General features: G+C 36.5%; 1 protein-coding gene across 4 annotated transcripts in view; it reads left to right on the forward strand.

Moving 5' to 3' along the window:
• Positions 1-18,216, forward strand: part of TMC6 (transmembrane channel like 6) — a 1,104,128-nt gene that overhangs the window by 168,749 nt on the left and 917,163 nt on the right. The gene's annotated exons all lie outside the window — the stretch shown is intronic.

An 18,216-nucleotide genomic window follows, 5' to 3' on the forward strand; every position in this document is an offset into this window, starting at 1 on the left:
TTTTCCTAAGCTTACCCTTCAAAATCCCCATTGTGCCTCTCTACTAATCCTGCAGATTGTGGATGATATGCGCAATGGTTTTTTAAAGAAATTCCGAAAAATTGGCTCAGCTGTTGTATAGTTTGATTTACAAAGTGTGTGCCATTGTCACTGTAGATCTTTTCCGGTATGCCAAATCTAGGAATAATTTCTTTAATGAGTATTTTCGCAACAGTAGCTGCGTCTGAATTTTTGGTCGGAAAAGCTTCCACCCATTTGGAGAACATATCTATAATGACAATACAGTACTTTTTATTTTCGCATTTGTTCAATTCTATGAAATCCATACAAATAGTATGGAACGGGTATGGCGGTGTAGGGAAACTCCCTTGCTTAGGCTTCAATGCCCCTTGTGCATGATGTTTATTACAAACATGACATGCCGCACAAAAATTTTTAGTGTAATTTGTAAATCCATACGTTGTAAACACTCGATTCACTAACTGTACCATCCCCCCTGTTGAGACATGGCACTGCCCATGGCTCAACAAAGCTTCATATCTAAACAAGTTAGACGGCAAAATCGGTTTTCCCTCCTTGGAGATGTACAGCCCTTTCTCAAGAATTGCTCCTCGTTTTACCCATTTCTGTTTCTCTACTTTCATAGTAAGTGTCTGCATTGTTTTTAACATTTCTAAATTTAAAAATCTCAGAAGTTTGTAATTCCTCACTCAAAAGAAATACTTCTGAAGCTGTAGCTGCCTGCTTTGCAGCTGTCAGCTCTCGCATTACCTTTTGAAATCCTATCCTGTTGCTTGGTATGAGCTACGCATTTGCAAATAGCTACTTTTTGAGGTAACTGAATAGATTCTAACAAATCTAAAATAAGCTGTGCATGGTTAATTGGTTTGCCAGTAGATGTGATCATTCCTCTATTCTTCCACTGTTGCGCAAAAACATGTACAGTAGAAAAAGCGTATTGGCTATCAGTAAAAATGTTTACACATTTACCCTTTGCTAAGGTACATGCCCGTGTCAAGGCAATCAATTCTGCTGCTTGTGCAGATAAGTTGTGTGGTAAAGACTTTGCTTCTAAAATCCCAGTATCAGAAACTACTGCATACCCTACTAGATTCTTCCCTGCAGGACCCCTTCTACATGAGCCGTCCACGTAGTATGTCACCTCGGCATCATCCAAGGGAACATCTGTAAGATCTTTTCTAGGTAGTGTCTTTTGCTCAATCTCCTGCAGGCAGCAGTGTGGTGTGCCATCTGCAGGGGTTGGGAGCAAGGTTGACAGATTCAAAGTTGTGCATCGCTCAATTGTCATATGAGGTTGGCTCAACAGTATAGTCATACAGGAAAGATGTCTAGCAGGAGAAAGATATGCTACTTTTTCTTGTAGTCAAATAATCTCGACCGCATGAGGCACTCTCAATGTGAGAGGGTGGAACAACACTACTGAGGCCGAAGCCTGTACTGCCATTGCAGCTGCAACTACTGCTTGTACACAGTGGGGCAGGGATCACGCCACTGGGTCTAGCTGTGATTAATAGTAAGCTATGGGGTGTTGCTTGTCCCCATGTTGCTGTGTTAACACTGATGTCATATAGCCTTGCTTACAATCTACAGTTTGGAAAAAACGTTTATGATAGTTTGGTAATCCTAAAACTAATGAAGATGCTATCAATTGCTTCAGTTTGCAGAAAGCTGACTCTGGTGTCCATTGTAATAAATCTTGTGCTGCCATAGGCTTCTCATATATCAAGTTGGTCAGTGGAGCAGACTCCAAGGCATAGTTTGGAATCCAACTCTGACAAAAATTAGTCGTACCTAGGAAGGACATCATTTCCTTCTTGGTGGTCTGTTTGGGTGCTTGTAAGATTGCTATTTTCCTATCTTCATCTAATATTCTGCCTTCTTTGGATATTACATATCCCAGGTATTTAACCTGCTTTTTCCAAAGTTGCAGTTTGTTTTTGTTTACTTTGTGTCCTTGAGTGGCTAAGAATTGTAGTAATGCTATGGTATCTTCTCTGCATTCTTGCTGGGTGGGGGCTGCCAGCAGAATGTTGTCTACATAAAGTAAAATTTGGCTGCTTTTCGGTGGGATAAATCCCGCCAAGTTACTTGCCATTTCCTGTGCGAATATTGTTGGGCTTTCACAATATCCCTGTGGTAGTTGCGTGTATGTGTACCTTTTTCCCCTGAAATGTAAATGCAAACCAATGTTGGCTGTCAGGGTGTATCGGTATTGAGAAAAACACATTGCTAATATCTACCACAGAAAAATACTTCCGTTGAGGCTTTAAATCATTCAATAAAGTGTGTGGATCTGGCACCGTAGGTGCTCTAGGTATTACTGCGTCACTTACAGCTTGTAAATCTTGGACCATACGCCATTCTCCATTTGCTTTTCTAACAGGAAATAAGGGTGTGTTACATGGTGAATCGGGAGATTCTACCAGTACTCCTTCCTTAAGTAAAGCTGCTATTATAGGTTTGATTCCTATTTCTGCATCTTTTCTTAAGGGATACTGTCTCTTTTGTGGTCTAAATGCTGACTTTGGCATGATTGTAACTGGTCCTGCTGTACAGATAAGTCCTACATCAGATTTCCCTGTTGACCAGAGAGTTTCTGGTATGCTTCGTAAGGCTTTTTCTTCCTCTTCTAATATGAGTGCTAATCAGCTGTCCTTGCTAGACTGCAAGTGCACAGCTGGGTGTGTCTGTGTTATCCAATTTAACTTCTGTTTCTGTACTCCCTGTTCGGATAGTTCCAATTCTGTCTGTTTTTCCCACCTTGTGACTTTTTCTCCTAGGTCTGCCCACTTCACATTCTTGTCCTTGGTCAAACTAACATGTGGTAGTCGATTAGATAAGTGCAAAGAATTCCTGGGGCAATGAACAGCTAACTACACTGTTCCCCTCTGTGTCCCAGTACAGATTACGCAACACTAATCTGTTTGCACGGTTTTTAAACAGTTCTTGCTCATATTCCCTATCAGGTCCTGGTGTGTTGCAATATACAGAGTACAGTGCAACAAATGCTGTTTATCAGTGTCAAGGGAGGGGGACTTACTGATGGCTACGTTCATCAGTTCTTCGGTTACTGCCCCTGGACCAGTCGTAACCAAGTCCCAGTAAAAGGTTTCACCCTCCAATCTTACTACAAAAGTATCCATTTGTCACTGTGCTTCCATACCCTGCATAGTTGGAACTACTGCTATGCCAAAAATCTGCATAAGGTCTCTTCCCAAAAGGTTTACTGGGCACTTTGCAGAAACAACAATTTTGCTTTTCTGGGTCATCCCTGAAACAGGGTCAGTTATTGCTATGTTATGGGAGAGTGGCTCCCGATACAGCTGCCCATTAGCTGCTTTCACTAATATGTAATCAAGTGATTCTGAATTTTCTGGTAGTTTGGAAGGATGTATCAGGGTCCGTGATGTCCCTGGGTCAGACAGAAATTTAACTTCCCTCCCCTCTACCAGAAGTGTAACTTCTGGTTTTGTGTCTGCTAAGTAGAGCTCCAGGCTCAATAATGCTAAGTCCAAAATTTCATTTTCTTCACTGTCTGTAATTTCTTGCACATCCTCTATTTCTTCTATCACATCCTCCATTCCCTCCATCACATTCACATTTGTCTTTTCTTGGTTATTTCTTTCTAGTGATTCCTGACTATTATATAGTCAGTCCTCACCCTCCTTATCTTCCGTGGCTACCTTCTTATTTTGCTTACAATCCCTTGCCAAATGTCCCTTTTTACCACATTTAAAGCATTCACCCCTTTTCTTTCTCTCTTCAAACTCTTCTGATCGCTTATCAGATTGTTTGTTTCCCTGGGCATTTTTCTTGCCCTTCTTCCCGGACTGTACTACATAAACTTCTGCTCCATCTTCTACAGAAAATACTTGGGTTTTCTTTTTCTTTTTGCTATTAAAATGCCTTTCGGCATGTCTTGCATATTCAAGTAATGACTCTAATCTACTTGTACGGTGATCTACCATGTGCTTTGTAATAAAACTACTGATGGGTACAATACTACCTTTCAAAAATGCATTCTTTAGTTGCTGCTCATATGGGGAATCATGTGTTTGGTCTTCAGGTACTTGCATTCCACAATGGTTATTAAAAAATTCTAATAATCTAGCAAAATATCTATCAACAGTTTCACCTTCTTGTTGGATGCATTGATTTATGCAAGTCCAGTCTGCCCTAGGCTTCCATTTCTCAGAGATTCTGTCTGTCAGACCTTTCACTCTGTTATCCAGCTCTGCGTTGCTATGTGGGAGTGGCTTATGTTCTGCGTCACGGGGATTCCAGTTGCCATTGATCATGTGCCAATCTGGACCTACGATTTGTCTGACTACTTTTTCTTCTACTTCCCCGTTTAAATGGTAACTTAACCTCATGCCCTGTAAATCTTCTAAGAATTTTCTAAAATTTACTTTTGGATGGGGAATTCCCTCTGTGGCTTTCCGGATGTCTTCCGGTGCCACGGTCTATATACTAGGATAGTTGAGTCCTGCCCTTCCTGTCCTGCCTGAGGGTTTGGTACTTCTATGAGCGGACATATCTCTTCTTCGCTCATAGCTCGTGAATTTCCATTTATTTGATACAATTCCATATCCCCTCTTGTTTTACGTGTTCGAGACCTAGTCTCGACAGGATCTCTGACAAACGGTTTTGGTTTTGCAGGGACAGTTGGTTATAGCGGAGGTGGATCAGCTTGTCCACTCGCTTCATATTCTGGTAAGGGAAGCGGTGGGGGTGGAGGGGCCGATGCTATTACCAAGTTATTGTCCTCTTTATCTAAAAACATTGCTTTTGATTTATTACTCTTTTGCACCCTGCGGTTTGCTTCCTCAAGCCACCTGTGTGCCTGGGGAATGCCTAATTGGCATTGCTTTTTGACCTAACCTTTTGCGTCAGTTTTGAGCTGTTTGACAAGTTTAATAAGTGAAGGTTTTTCTAGTTTGCCATCAAATTCGTATTTATTAACCCATTTTGTGTAGTACCTAACATTGTCGGCACGTTGTAATTGCATATATTTCGCGTCTTCGGTAAATGGCGGATTTTGGGATCTTTTTGTGCACTTATTTCCCATGTTGTCCTAACTTAGTTAAAAAATGTTACATAACCCTTCTTATCACGTGGTACCATGATTTCTCTTTTTCCACAGTTTATCTAGAATAACTGCCTACCTATTCTGTTTCCCTGATCTATGACAAGACAGCAGTCTTTTTTGTCCCTGATCTGTATGCCACAAATCTCCCTGACAAAAACAAATACTGTAACAAGTCCCTGATCCAAAACAGAGAAAAGGTAAATTCCTCCTTACCTGAGCCTCCGTGATTGACCGTCTCACTGGAACCATTGACTCGTCCTCCAATCGCAGATCAGAAACAGTGGCTGGCCTCTTTTGAACGACAATTTAGTCTGAGGTCTTTCAGAGCAGAAGAACCAATGTGGTCTCTTCCCCGTACGGTTTCATGCCACCGGGCCCATCTGACCTGAGTTAGAGTGAGAGTTTCTGGTCTGAAGGACCAAATTCTGTCAAAGGAAAAAACAACTGCAAAAAGATCAATATACGGTAGGTTCAGGTTAGGGCACTTTAATCTTGCAGCAAGGAGACAAAAACATGCTAATACAGAGTTTGTCTAACTAAAATCAGGAAGTGAAACCATCTTTATACATTTTCTAACGAGACATTTCCTACCAAGCTGACGTAACAGATCACAAGTTTTAGCATCATTACTTCATAGCAGCTGTTTGTCCATGATTTTCTGCTTGCACTACCAATTTTATGAAAAACTTCCTAAGAAAAACAACATGGCCTTGATGACCACCGGTTAGATGCAACTTTCCTCTATGTAATGTTACCATTCAAGGTACTATGGCTAATTTGAGCACAAAACAAGTATAGATTATAGTCCATTTCTTTAAACAGTCTTTTGTCTGACTTTATCTTTTCCCTCTGCAGCTGTGCATGTTCTCATGACCTGAACAGAGCTGATTGTTCAAAATCATAACATTATAGAAAACAGTATTGTTCCATTTATTATTTCCTGACCTAGCAGATAATCACCTGCTTCTCAGTACATTTCCAAACGGCATAAACATGAATTTTGCTGTGCTAGCAAATACTAGGTCAGAGGGCATCTTGCAAGTTTTAGAAAGCATACTGCAGTTTCAAAAACATCTTTTAGTCTCATATAAAACTGAGCTGTAAATAAAATAGAATGAAAATGTGTTAACTCTTTTAGCTTCTAATTAGCACTAAGCATACACATTAATACATATTTTTCTGACATATGGAACAAAGGATCATTTATTGTTAAAGTCATAGTGGAGAACTGTAAAAAGGGGAAGAATTTAAATATGGCATGGATTGGCTACAAAAAAGCATTTGATAGTATCCCACATTCATGGATAAAAGATGCTTAAAAATGTATACGATACACCCTACACCTTTCGGCTACATTACAGTGACCATGAAACAGTTGCAGACCACTTTGCAATTAAGCCATGATAAAGGACAAATTATTATTCCATGGATAAAAATCCAAAGGGGGATAATCCAGGGTGACTCCCTGTCACTTCTGGTATTCTGTCTTGCCCTTAACCCATTAAGCTGTCTAGTTAACAGATTAGGTCATGGCTATAATTTGGCTCCTAGAAAACAACGAAGTGTAAAGACCTCTCATCTTCTCTTTGTCGATGATTTAAAACTGTACAGCTCATCAGATAAGAAACTGAAAGCACAACTGCAAGTTGTCAAAACTTTTTCAGATGATATAAGAATGAAATTTGGTCTTGATAAATGTGCAAAAACAACCTTTAAAGCAGGAAAACTGCAGCACCAAGAAAACCAGTTTAGGACAAGAATGTAATGTAAAAGAAAGTGAGCAAGAGGGAGCGTAGAAATATTTGGGAGTTGATGAAGGATCAACAATAAAACATGAAAAAATGTGAATAAAACTTAGTAAGAAATACTTTAGAATACTTAAATTAATCCCCAAAACAGCATTGACATCTAGGAACAAAATCCAAACTATAAACCAATTTACTCTTCCTGTCCTAACATGCAGTTTTGGAGTGATTGACTGGCCCCAAAATGTGTCGGATAGATTTGATAGGAAAACAAGAAGGATGCTTCATGCAAACTAGATGCTTTATAAAAGTCCGTGCATATCAAGATTATATAGTCCCTGTTCCAAAGGAAGGGTGGGCCTCATTGAAATTGATTACATGTATAGATCTGCAATCATGGGATTAAACACATCTGCTGATCTCACAAGACCCAGATGTAATGAAAGTTTTGAAGCATGAGGAGAATAAATTTACGATGACTTCCCTCCTTAGTCTATCAGAAGCATATTGACGTCAAGCAGGAATGGAAATCAAACCAGATGTAGATAAAAATCAGGCAGCAACTGAGTGTGCCAAAAAAAAAAAAAAAAAGAACATAAGTGAAGGACCAGATAAGAAGGCAAGAAATGTGGAAAATGCATAAATATAGTTGCAAGTATAGAAAACATCTGGAAGAACCTCTTGTTGATTAGGAACAAATGCAAGAATGTTTAAGGAGAGGCAAATTCAAATCAACAGATGGAAGGTTAATATTGGCGGCATAAGATAGTGGGCTACGTAGATGTTGTTTTACAAAGTCCATTGAACATGTGGGAGAAACAGACAAATGTAGGTTTTGTAAATCAGAATTGGAAACCGTTGCACACTTTGTTGCTGGTTGTGACATACTAATGGCAGAAGGACTGTATACTGAAAGGCATAATAATGTGGCAAGACTGTTGCACTAGGGATTCTGCAAACATTGTTATTGAAGTGGCTGAAAAACACTGGGAATATGATCCACAAAGTATCATAGAAAATGATGGCCTGGCCTACAGCACATGGGATCACCCATTACCAACAGTTCAAAGATTAGAAAACTGGATATAGTGGTCCTTGAAAAGAAGACAACAGTAACATTGATCATTGAAATTGCCACACCCAGTAACTACAATGTCTTGCGTACAGAGAAACACAGTCATAAAATGTCAGGATTTGCAAGCAGAAATGGGAGCAATGTGGAAGAAAAATACCTAGATGGTTCCAATAGTAGTAGGAGCAACAGGTCTTATAAGAAAAGAATCTACAGTCATATTTAGATATGTTACCAGTACATGTAACTCCATATGAATTGCAGGAGGAGTCATTACTGGGCACATTGCGGGTGCTGTGAAGAGCACTTCTGGCTGACATCAAAGATTAAAACAATAGTAATTTCGTGAACTTTAATCTTACTTTGACTTAGGAATGGGGTCCATTCCCATCATCATATCAGAAATCAAAAAAAATTTAGAGAAATTAAAAGGAAAAAATAATCCAGCAAAATGTCATATCTCACATTGCGAGTTCAGTCTAATGAAAAAATACTCAGCACAGATTTTTGAAAGTATTCTCAGTAAACACAGCACTTTAAAACAGTTAATAAGATCACCAGAGATGAGCTTAATATAGCCAAAGTGGTATCAGGACTCTTCTGATTTATCCAAAGCTTTTGACATTGCCAGTCAATCAGGAGTAATTCCTAGGCTAAGTGACACAAGACTTTGTATCCCAATACTCTAAAGTGGTCCTATAGCTAACTTTCCAGTGGGAAGTTTTTTAGTTGTAAGGGTTTGTAGTAGTCAGCAATGGAGTATCCTATGCCTAAACGCACCTGAAGTCTGCATATAATGCAATATGCAGCTAACACTGTGCTTCTATGCTGTTCATAAAATTCAGAACAGCAGAAAAAGGCTTTTGGCTGGTTTCTTCCAACAGGAAGAGTATCCTGAATTGAAATCATTGCAATTAGCTGACGCTTTTGCCCTTATACAACCGTTACACCTAAATCCTAATTTACTAATAAATAATAAACCAGTAAATATAACAAACTACCCCCTGATAAAAGATTACATAATATGGGATATATACCAATGGAAAGACTCTTAACACGGGGCAAATTAGACTTGAACTCAAACTTCCTATGAAATATAGTATTATCCTTAACCAACTTCATCGTCTTATAAATGCTAAATTCTCACAAATACACACTGACTTACAGAACATAGATTTAGTTAAGTTAATACTTGAAAATCTTGCGATTAAAGGGAAAACAATTTCTAGGACTTATAAAATTGAAATGAGTGCAAAACATCAGAATTCTATATTATTTTCAAACTATTGGCAAACGAAAAATCAATCACTGACTGAAGAAAATAAGAAACTAGCCATTGAAAATACAATCAAATTCATTCCTTTCAAGAAGCTGTTGTATACACAAATTATGGTAAATAACAATCTATATTATACCTTATCTAAATTAAATAAATTCAATACTAACTTTTCGCCTATATGTCCCCATTGTCCGGATCAAGCAGCTGATATTTTACATGTCATGTGGAACTGTACTAAGATGCACAGTTTATGGTGTTCCTTGAGAGTAAGATTAGAGAAGATGGGATATGAAAAATCAACCCTTACTTGGGAGACAGCTATATTGTACATTAGTATCAATCAACTCCCAAAAATATTAAAACATGTCTTTATTACGATGTGTGCCCTTATTAAATTATTTATTACAAAGAATTGGAATGTCATGTCACCAATTACATGGGAAAATTTTAGCAATCTTGCTATCAAATATATCTCATCTCACAAATTAATTTATTCAAAAACAAAAAACAAATGCTATTACCAAAAATATTGGGGTTTCTTGCTAGATATAATTCTTGACAAATAACATTTGCCTACAAATTGTCATGAAAAGCTAACCTTTAAATAAGAAATTAATGTAGTATAACCAGTCTTTCTTGTATCTTCTCCCTTTTCTTAGTATATGTGTAACTAGATATTTTCCCTAGACATACAAATAAATGGTTAAATTTTTATTTTTACTTTATATATATATATATATATATATATATATATATATATATATATATAGACTATCCCCATTGTAACTATCCCTTATGAGACCAGATGAACATAAGAATTCTCGTACTTTACTTGATGTAGTGACTTCTTGTGTATATATTGTGTGTGTGTGTGTGTGTGTGTGTATATATATATATATATATATATATATATATATATATATATTTTCCCGGAATGAGATTGTTGTCTGTTTTCTTTAGATGGGTACTTGTATTGTTTATTTGTGTTTTTGAGTTACTGTATTGTTATTATTTGAAAAATGAAAATTGAAATAAAGAGATTTTGGGGGGGGGGAAGGAAGAGTATTCTGAAGGATTACATTTAATCCTAAATGGTAACTACAACAATTCTGTTCTTTTACACAACAGCTACTACAAGACCACTCAATCTGTCAAGATCAAAACATAATTGTGTAGCACAGTCTTGTGCACACAGAAACTCTAATGTCTAGGCTCCCTTGTTGACAATACTTTTTTTTTTTTTGAGGAAGAAATGCATACTGCTGTGAATAAATACAATGTTACTGTCTACAAGATCAGATATTCTCTCAGTCCTAATATGCAAGCTGAACTTGTCTCCACATTAGAACATTCTATAGGTATACATAATATATGCAGGTATTTTTATCTAGTTTACGCACCAAACTTGAACAAATCCACCATAAGACAACTAAGCTGTTCACCAGAAATACAGCATTGTACACTCTTAGGTTCATAAGTCAGTTTTGATTGCATTCAGACTTAAAGGACAACACAGAATTCAGTCTTCTGCACAATGCTCTCATAAACATTCATACCAACCTAGGTGTCTAGTAGAATTATGAACATATTCAAAGATGTTGAGTTCTAAAATCTGGCATCCTTCACAACAATATTGATATTATTGATGCACAATTTCTTTGCTATTTCTTCTTCTAGAAAAAATAAACAACGTTTTTTCATACCTCAGTGTTTCAAACTGCTGTTTATTTCCAGGCCAAATGCAAATCACACAATTCAAATTTTAAAGCTTTAAACACCAAATAGAGCCCATGCCTATATAACAATAATTGAGGCTATAAAGCTTCAGATGTTGCAACCTGATAACACCATCCCTACAGTTTGGGAGTATTTTTGCAAAGTCTATTTGTACCTGTTTTATTAGTTTTTAGTTCATTCTTAACATAATAGAAAGGAGGCTTATATCTTGGTGTTTAGTGAATGAGGGCCCATAAGACTTGTGATAATACCACAGTCCCTTGTGGAGCTGTTAGGAGTAGTAAACCCATTTTCTGAAGTGACATATTTCTAAAATGAATTATATTTTCCTTGAATAAAATATTTTCCTCAATAAGACATCATTATTGAATCTGATTTGTGTTTCAAAACTGTAATGGACCAAAAGCAAAGCTTTGCATTTCAGGGGCACTGACATTCATTAATTAAAAAACAATAAATTGATCATAGAATATAGATTAATATTTCTGTATTAATGAGTTAAAATGTATCCAGTAGTTAAATTCTGTGGTTTTGTTTGTTTTTATCTCGACAAAACAGTTATGCTATTTATAAATTCCATAAATGACCGCATAACCTAATTTTTCCATTTCTATTAAATGCTGTAGGGAATAGTATGAAACACCGTGGGTTTTAACTTTTGGTATTTAAACGTAAACTTTCTAAATGTTTTAATATGTGCTTATGTAAGTAGACTCTTCTAGTTTATTGTAGTTTCTAAATTAGTATTTATTTAATATGCCCTTCATAATATTATTTGTATATGTTGTACAGTGATATGTTTCATTATTTAATCAAATGGTTTTATGCATTTTTTCCAATTGGATGAATGATCAGAATGTAACCATAAAGCTATTGATTCAATAACTATAAAGTTATAGCTTAAGTTTCTAGACCAGAAAATCCAATTCCACTATTTTCAGTCTCTTACATGATGTCTCAAAGCTATTCTGGGTTTGCTGGGGTACCATAAGAACTTCAAATAAATGTTAAATTATTTAATGTGATCTTCAGAAAGAAAGACATTGTATATATAATGTATACTGTTTTGGGTAAAATAACCATTTTGATGAAAATCAACATGACTTTCGTAGAAAATAACTTGATCCATGTATTATTGTTTTAGTATTATGTAACATGTTTTTATAATTGTTGCTATTTATTTACAATTGCATATAAGCAAAATAAATATTTAATCTCTTTACTGTCCCAGTTAAGTTTGCTATTAGTTTCATTAGATAATTGAGCGGTTTAACAAAGTGTTAGTTTTAGTCTGATTGACCTTTAGACCTGACATGAATTCAAAATATTTTAATCTCTTTTTATATTCATGAGTGGAGAATCAATATTACCTGTTGTTAATAATGTATAATTAGCAAGTAGCTGAATTATGGAAGTATGTTGATCATTTATTTTAAATCCTACTATATTAAGTTTTATGAATTGGATAAAGACTCAGCAAAGAAAACAATAAAGGATGTGAGGGGAAACCTTGTTTCATGGCTTTGCTTATTGACTGAGACATAAAAGGCTCAAGTTTAACACGAGAGCAAATTTTGATAAATATTCATAAGAAATATAAAATTTCTTGAAACCTATATATTTCTAATGCTTTAGTTAAATAAGACAGTTTACTGAATCTAAGGCTTTGTCTAAATCTTTTGTAATCAATGTTCAGTAATGATGTATGCCTATATGAAGAGCATAGTGATGGATCTTTATCCAGTTTAGACATTATTGTATTTCTGTAATGGAGGTAGGTTAAATGTAATTTTAATTTATGTGAATATTTTCTTCAAAAACAAATAAAACAATGTGACATATAATAATTTTCATATAAATCATGATTTATGCCATCATTATTTTACTTCAGGTGCTTTATTTGCTTCAGTATTTCTGTTAGAGAAATATTTTTCAATTTTTCGTGCTCTGAAAATATTTTTGCATATTCCCATTGAAAAGATATCAATTACTTTTTTCATTTTCTACACTACTGTTCTGTGTACTATTATTTTCATGAAGTTTTTTTTAATTCCAGAATTTCATCCACATCCATATATTTTCTATTAGTACTAGGGATAGAAATACTGTGATGTGATCAGTTCTTGCTGTTGTTTTGGATCCAAGAGCTATCTTATGTAAACCTTTAGGAGCTAGAAAGTAAGAATGTAATTAGACTTTTCCTATATTAATGGAAACCCTATGCTGTAGAATCTTCTGAAATCTGCATTTAGTTTTTCCCCTTTCTGATTATAGACCTTTCTCTCTCTTGTGTTTTGAATTTTATTTTGCAGTTCCAGTGAGTCTTTAACCCATTGTGTCTTGTAATAACAAACTGAGACTTTACCATTTAAACAGGCAAATGTTACCATTATTATTTAAGTCCAAGAACTGTTGTATTTCTGATAGACACCCCTCTTTAAATCTTTTGTTATATAAGCTGGCAGTCTGTTAAAATAAGCCACTTTTCTTGGATTTATCATCACTGAATTAATAATTTCTTTGTAATCTGGTAAAAGGCAGGTTATCACCTTTACCTTTCTTAATTTAGAAACCAAATATGAATTTTTGATCAAGTCTGTAACAGTAATGGCTGTAAACCTAAGCATTTGATTCAAAGAAATTCTTAACGTCTATGAAATTAAGCAAGTCAATAGAGTTTACTAAAGCATTAGTTGATGCTGAAGTTCCAGATTTGTTAGTTTAACTGTATAACTGAATGTCCAGATGCATCCTAGAGAATATAGCTCCTGTTATCACAATCCACTACATATTTGCTAAGGTTAAGGTTTTTTTTTGTATTCAATAATGACAAAATGCATTGAATTTCCTATTACTAGAACCTAAGCCGTCCAATTTGTGGTTGGCGCCATGTTGGTAGAATACATATTTACTTCAGTTATGTATTGTGGCATTCACTAATGTTTTCATCACAACTGAATCTCCCAAGACAACTTTGTTTTCACAAAGTCAGAGCCAAAACTAGGTTGGGGTAAAGAGGGAGACTACACTATGTGCAGGCTGTTAACTGGTACAATCGGCAGTTGCTGATGGGGCATGAATAGACTGGCATTCATTTAAAAAGCCTCTGATGCTGCTTGAATGTACATAGAAGTTTTGTTTGTAAGTACCTGTAGTAATAAACTTAAGCCTTTTACTGCAGCCTAGAGTTCTGTAAGATTGTTTTTTGTTTATTTACTTTTGATTCTCATCTTTAGTGGAAGACAGCACTAATCTGCAGACTGCCTATAAGGGCACCTGATGGCCTGTCTATGTATCTGTCCATGGTAAGCAATTTATTTAGTCTACCCTTGTTTGTGAATGTAGTGAGCCATCAGACATATCCTCAAATGGATAAAGTAAGGATAGGCGCAAGTACTTTCATAGGTTCATAGGTCTGTACTAGGCTGATGGCCCTGGAGCCTTTACAAGCCTAGCTCATAGAAGTGCCCTGGTATTGTGCTGCCTGACATTCATTCCCAGTGCTTCTATCAAGTAGAGGTACTGGAATCCTCCCCGGGGTGAACTTTCTATTTCCTATCCACTCATCAATTTTTCTCTTGAAGACGGCCAGTGAGGTGCTCTGCTTGACATGTATGGTAAGTCTATTCCAGAGCTTGGGCAGTCTCTGTGTTATGAACCTGTCCCCCCAGCATGTTCTGTTGATTGTGGTAATGAGGTTGTGGTCTCTGGAGTGTGTGATGTGGAGGGATTGGGATTTCTTTAGATGTAGCATTTCTAACAGAGCTGGGTCAGACATGGCTTTGTTAGTCAAGCTGAGATCACCTCTTAGTAGACGATATGAGACAGGGAATAGCTGGAGTTTTTTGAGTCTGTCCATGTAGGACATGTGTTTAAGGCCTAGGATCCTCTTCATGAGGTGCTTTTGTGGCCTCTCCAGCTGTTGCATGTGTCATGTGAGGTACATGCCAAATGGGGCATTATACTGTATGATTGGTCTAATGAGGGAAGAGTAAAGAGAAATTATGACCTCTTTCTTCCTGGATGCAAAAGGCTTGGTAATGAGATGTGCCACATAGAAGGGCTTTCTGACCACAGTGGTAATGTGGTGGTCGAAGGAGAGGTTGCTGTCAACCTGTGTCCGCAGAACTCTTATAACACCTTCAGTGTTCAGTGGGCTGCCATCGATGTGATAATTAGTGGGAACTGCGTTTTTCCTAAAGGGGATGATAATGCATTTTTTGGAAATAAGCTTAAGGCCATGGTTTCAATACCAGTCATTGCTCTCATTGGAGCCTTTCTGTAGGATGTCTGCATCACTTGGGGAGTTAATAATGGCTCCCAGCTTGCAGTTGTCTGCAAACTTGATCAGCCAGAGTCCCTCCGTGTTGGCCTGGACTTCTGAGAAGTAGATGCCAAACAGGAGAGGACTCGGGATCGATCCCTGTGGGACTCCACTTGTAACTGGTTGGCAGTCTGACTTGGCTCTGCTACTTTGACACTGTGGGTTCTATCTGTGAGCCAATTTGCAACCCACCTAATGATATAGGGGCTGATGCCTAGTTTGGTGAGTGTATCAAGAATTCCTGAGTGTGGAATAGTATCAAAGGCCTTGGCCAGATCAAGGTAGGCTGTATGAACTGTCTTGCCTTCATTCACATCTCTGGTGACTGACTCAAAGAAGTCAACCAGGTTGAGCATGCATGATCTACCTTTCACAAAACCAAATTGCATGGGATCTAGTGTGAAGATTCCCTATATCCTTGTTAAGTAGGCCCATGATGATGTACTCCATAGCCTTGCATAGCAGACTCATCAGGCTAATGGGGCAATAATTTCCAGGGTCTGTAGTCACTCCTCCCTTATGGAGAGGATTAACTGTAGCAGTGTGCCATTCGGTAGGGACAAAGCCTGAGGTGAGGCTGTGAGTGAACAGAGCACACAGATGTGATGCCATTTCACTTTGTAATTTATGTAAAACACAGCCTGGGATATGGTCAGGTCACATGGAAGCTGTATTCTTGGCCTTAGATAATGCAGCTTTAATCTGTGCTGTAGTAATGCTGGGTGCCTGGCATTCTTCAGTGTTGAGATTGGTCATTTAGGGGGGGGAGAGAGGGATAAAGTTGGCACTGAATCTGTCTGCCAGTATGTTGGCAATATTTGTTGGCTCAGTATAGGAGGTACCTTTGTGCAGTAACTCAGAGCAAATCCGGGTATTGCCGTGGAGATTCTTGATATAACTATAGAAGGCTTTGTGGTTGTTTTTAGTGTCTGCCACAATTCTGCCTTTATAGCTCTCTTTGGAGGTTTTGATGAGGGATCTCAACTTTTTGTTGAGGCTAATAATGGAATTTTTCCAGTCTTGGGACTTTACCTTTTTCTGCAACAGTTTCTTCCTTCTGTTGAGTTTATTAATGGCAGGGAACCACCAGATCATTACCATGGCTATTCAGTTGCTCTTGGAGTAATTATTAGGTCCCTGTATGCATAGTCGTTAACAACTATGCTGACTTTTACATACCTCATTTTGGTTACTGTCATCTGTACTTCTCAACCGCTTGGCAAAAGAGATCTGGACAAAGGTTCAAACAATGGGGGGGGGGGCAAAGCCCCAAAATAGGGACATACTTTTAACTGTTGCTTTTATAAACATAGAAAGTTGCTAGAATAATAAGCTTTGGGTTGACCTGTATTTTTTGAAGGATTGAAGTCTGAAACTCAAATGCTTGTCATTACTTAGTGGCTTCAGTCCTCTTGCCAGAAAACCACAAATTTTTTGAGGACCTGACCAAAAATATGAGACAAAAATTTGGACAGTTGAGATTTCATCTTACAGAAAACAAATCTGACATGCAAAAGTAGATTAAAGGAAGTTCACTCAACATCAATAAAATTTTTGCTAATACATTTTCTATTTAAGTAGAAGAATCAGAACTGCTTGAAATTACACTAGTATGTTAGCTGAGCCTTCTATTTCGTTTCAAGCATTCACTTTTGTGATCTGAGGTCAGCAAGATTCACACGTGTAAATAATTATTTTTACATATGTAAACTTGTCTATTATAACTGGCGTGTTACATTTAGCACAGATAAAAATTTCTCCATCTCTGAACAATGAGGAGATTCAGAGCTGTGCATTATTTTCTGTAATACTTAAAAATGTAAATGTGTCACAAGGAAAGCTGTTTCTTAATTGGAAAGTATGAGTGGTTTTAAAAACAAGAAGTAAATATCAGTTAATATATTATAAGTGCCAACAGTGTAGTACAGCTCTTAGATTAGGTTAAATGTAATGAGAGTTAGAATTCGTAAACTAGAGGGATGTTGGTGTCAACAGAGACTTCTTGTGTTTGGGTTTTGTTTGATGGAATTTTATTGATTTCCAAAACCAATTTATATGTCATATCTTCTAATTAAGTTTGCTTTTTGTTTTTAAATTTAACAAGTAACTTTATAAGAAAGTTGCACTTGAATCATTTGTAAACACAACACTCGTTAGTAATTTCTCTTTGCACAGTATGTCCTCATTTTTATGCAAAAAAGATCAATTGTTTGAGTATTGATTATTTTTCTTTTGTTGTATTAGTAATTATATATCTCTCTCTAAAGCAGAAAATTAAGTTAATAAATTCAGACAAAGGATGTGGTGTTGTCTTCTAATTCTTTGTAGTCTGTGTTCCATAAGAGTAGTAGTTCCTTGGCAACACATACTGGTTAAACAAAACATTAAATAAAATTACATACTTTTGATAATTGAAATCTGTCAGACCTCAGAGTTTATGCAAATGGCCACAGATTGTTAAAATTGTTACATTAATTTATGGTAATAGAAATATGCTACCAGTCTGCCTTAATGTTTTTGTTACATTTCCAACAGAAATTATTAATCAAATTATTGTTTTTCAAAGTTTTCATGGCAAATAACATGTCCTGTGCAAAAACTTCCAAGTGAATGTTTTTAAAATAGGTAAGATTGTGTCCATTTTGCAGAATTTAATATTATGCTTAATCCATTTTACTTTAAGAATTTCCCTATAATAATTTGGAAGTATAGTTTGCAATTTCAAATTTATTTTGAGTAAATCCTGAAGTAGTGGTCTTGATAAAACATTTTCAGCAATTTTTATATTTTAACAAACCAGAGTAATCTTGTAACTCTTCTTGTGTCATCTTTTGCACTGCCATGTTTAATTGTTGCCTTACCAATCCTCTGAGTTTAGATTAAAATTGTATGCTACATTATTAATGGATAGTAAAAGTTCTACCTTTATTTAATGTGAATTTGTTTACT

Source organism: Protopterus annectens, chromosome 4.part0, assembly GCF_019279795.1.
Source record: "Protopterus annectens isolate FY-2018-M chromosome 4.part0, PAN1.0, whole genome shotgun sequence".
NCBI lineage: Eukaryota > Metazoa > Chordata > Ceratodontiformes > Protopteridae > Protopterus > Protopterus annectens.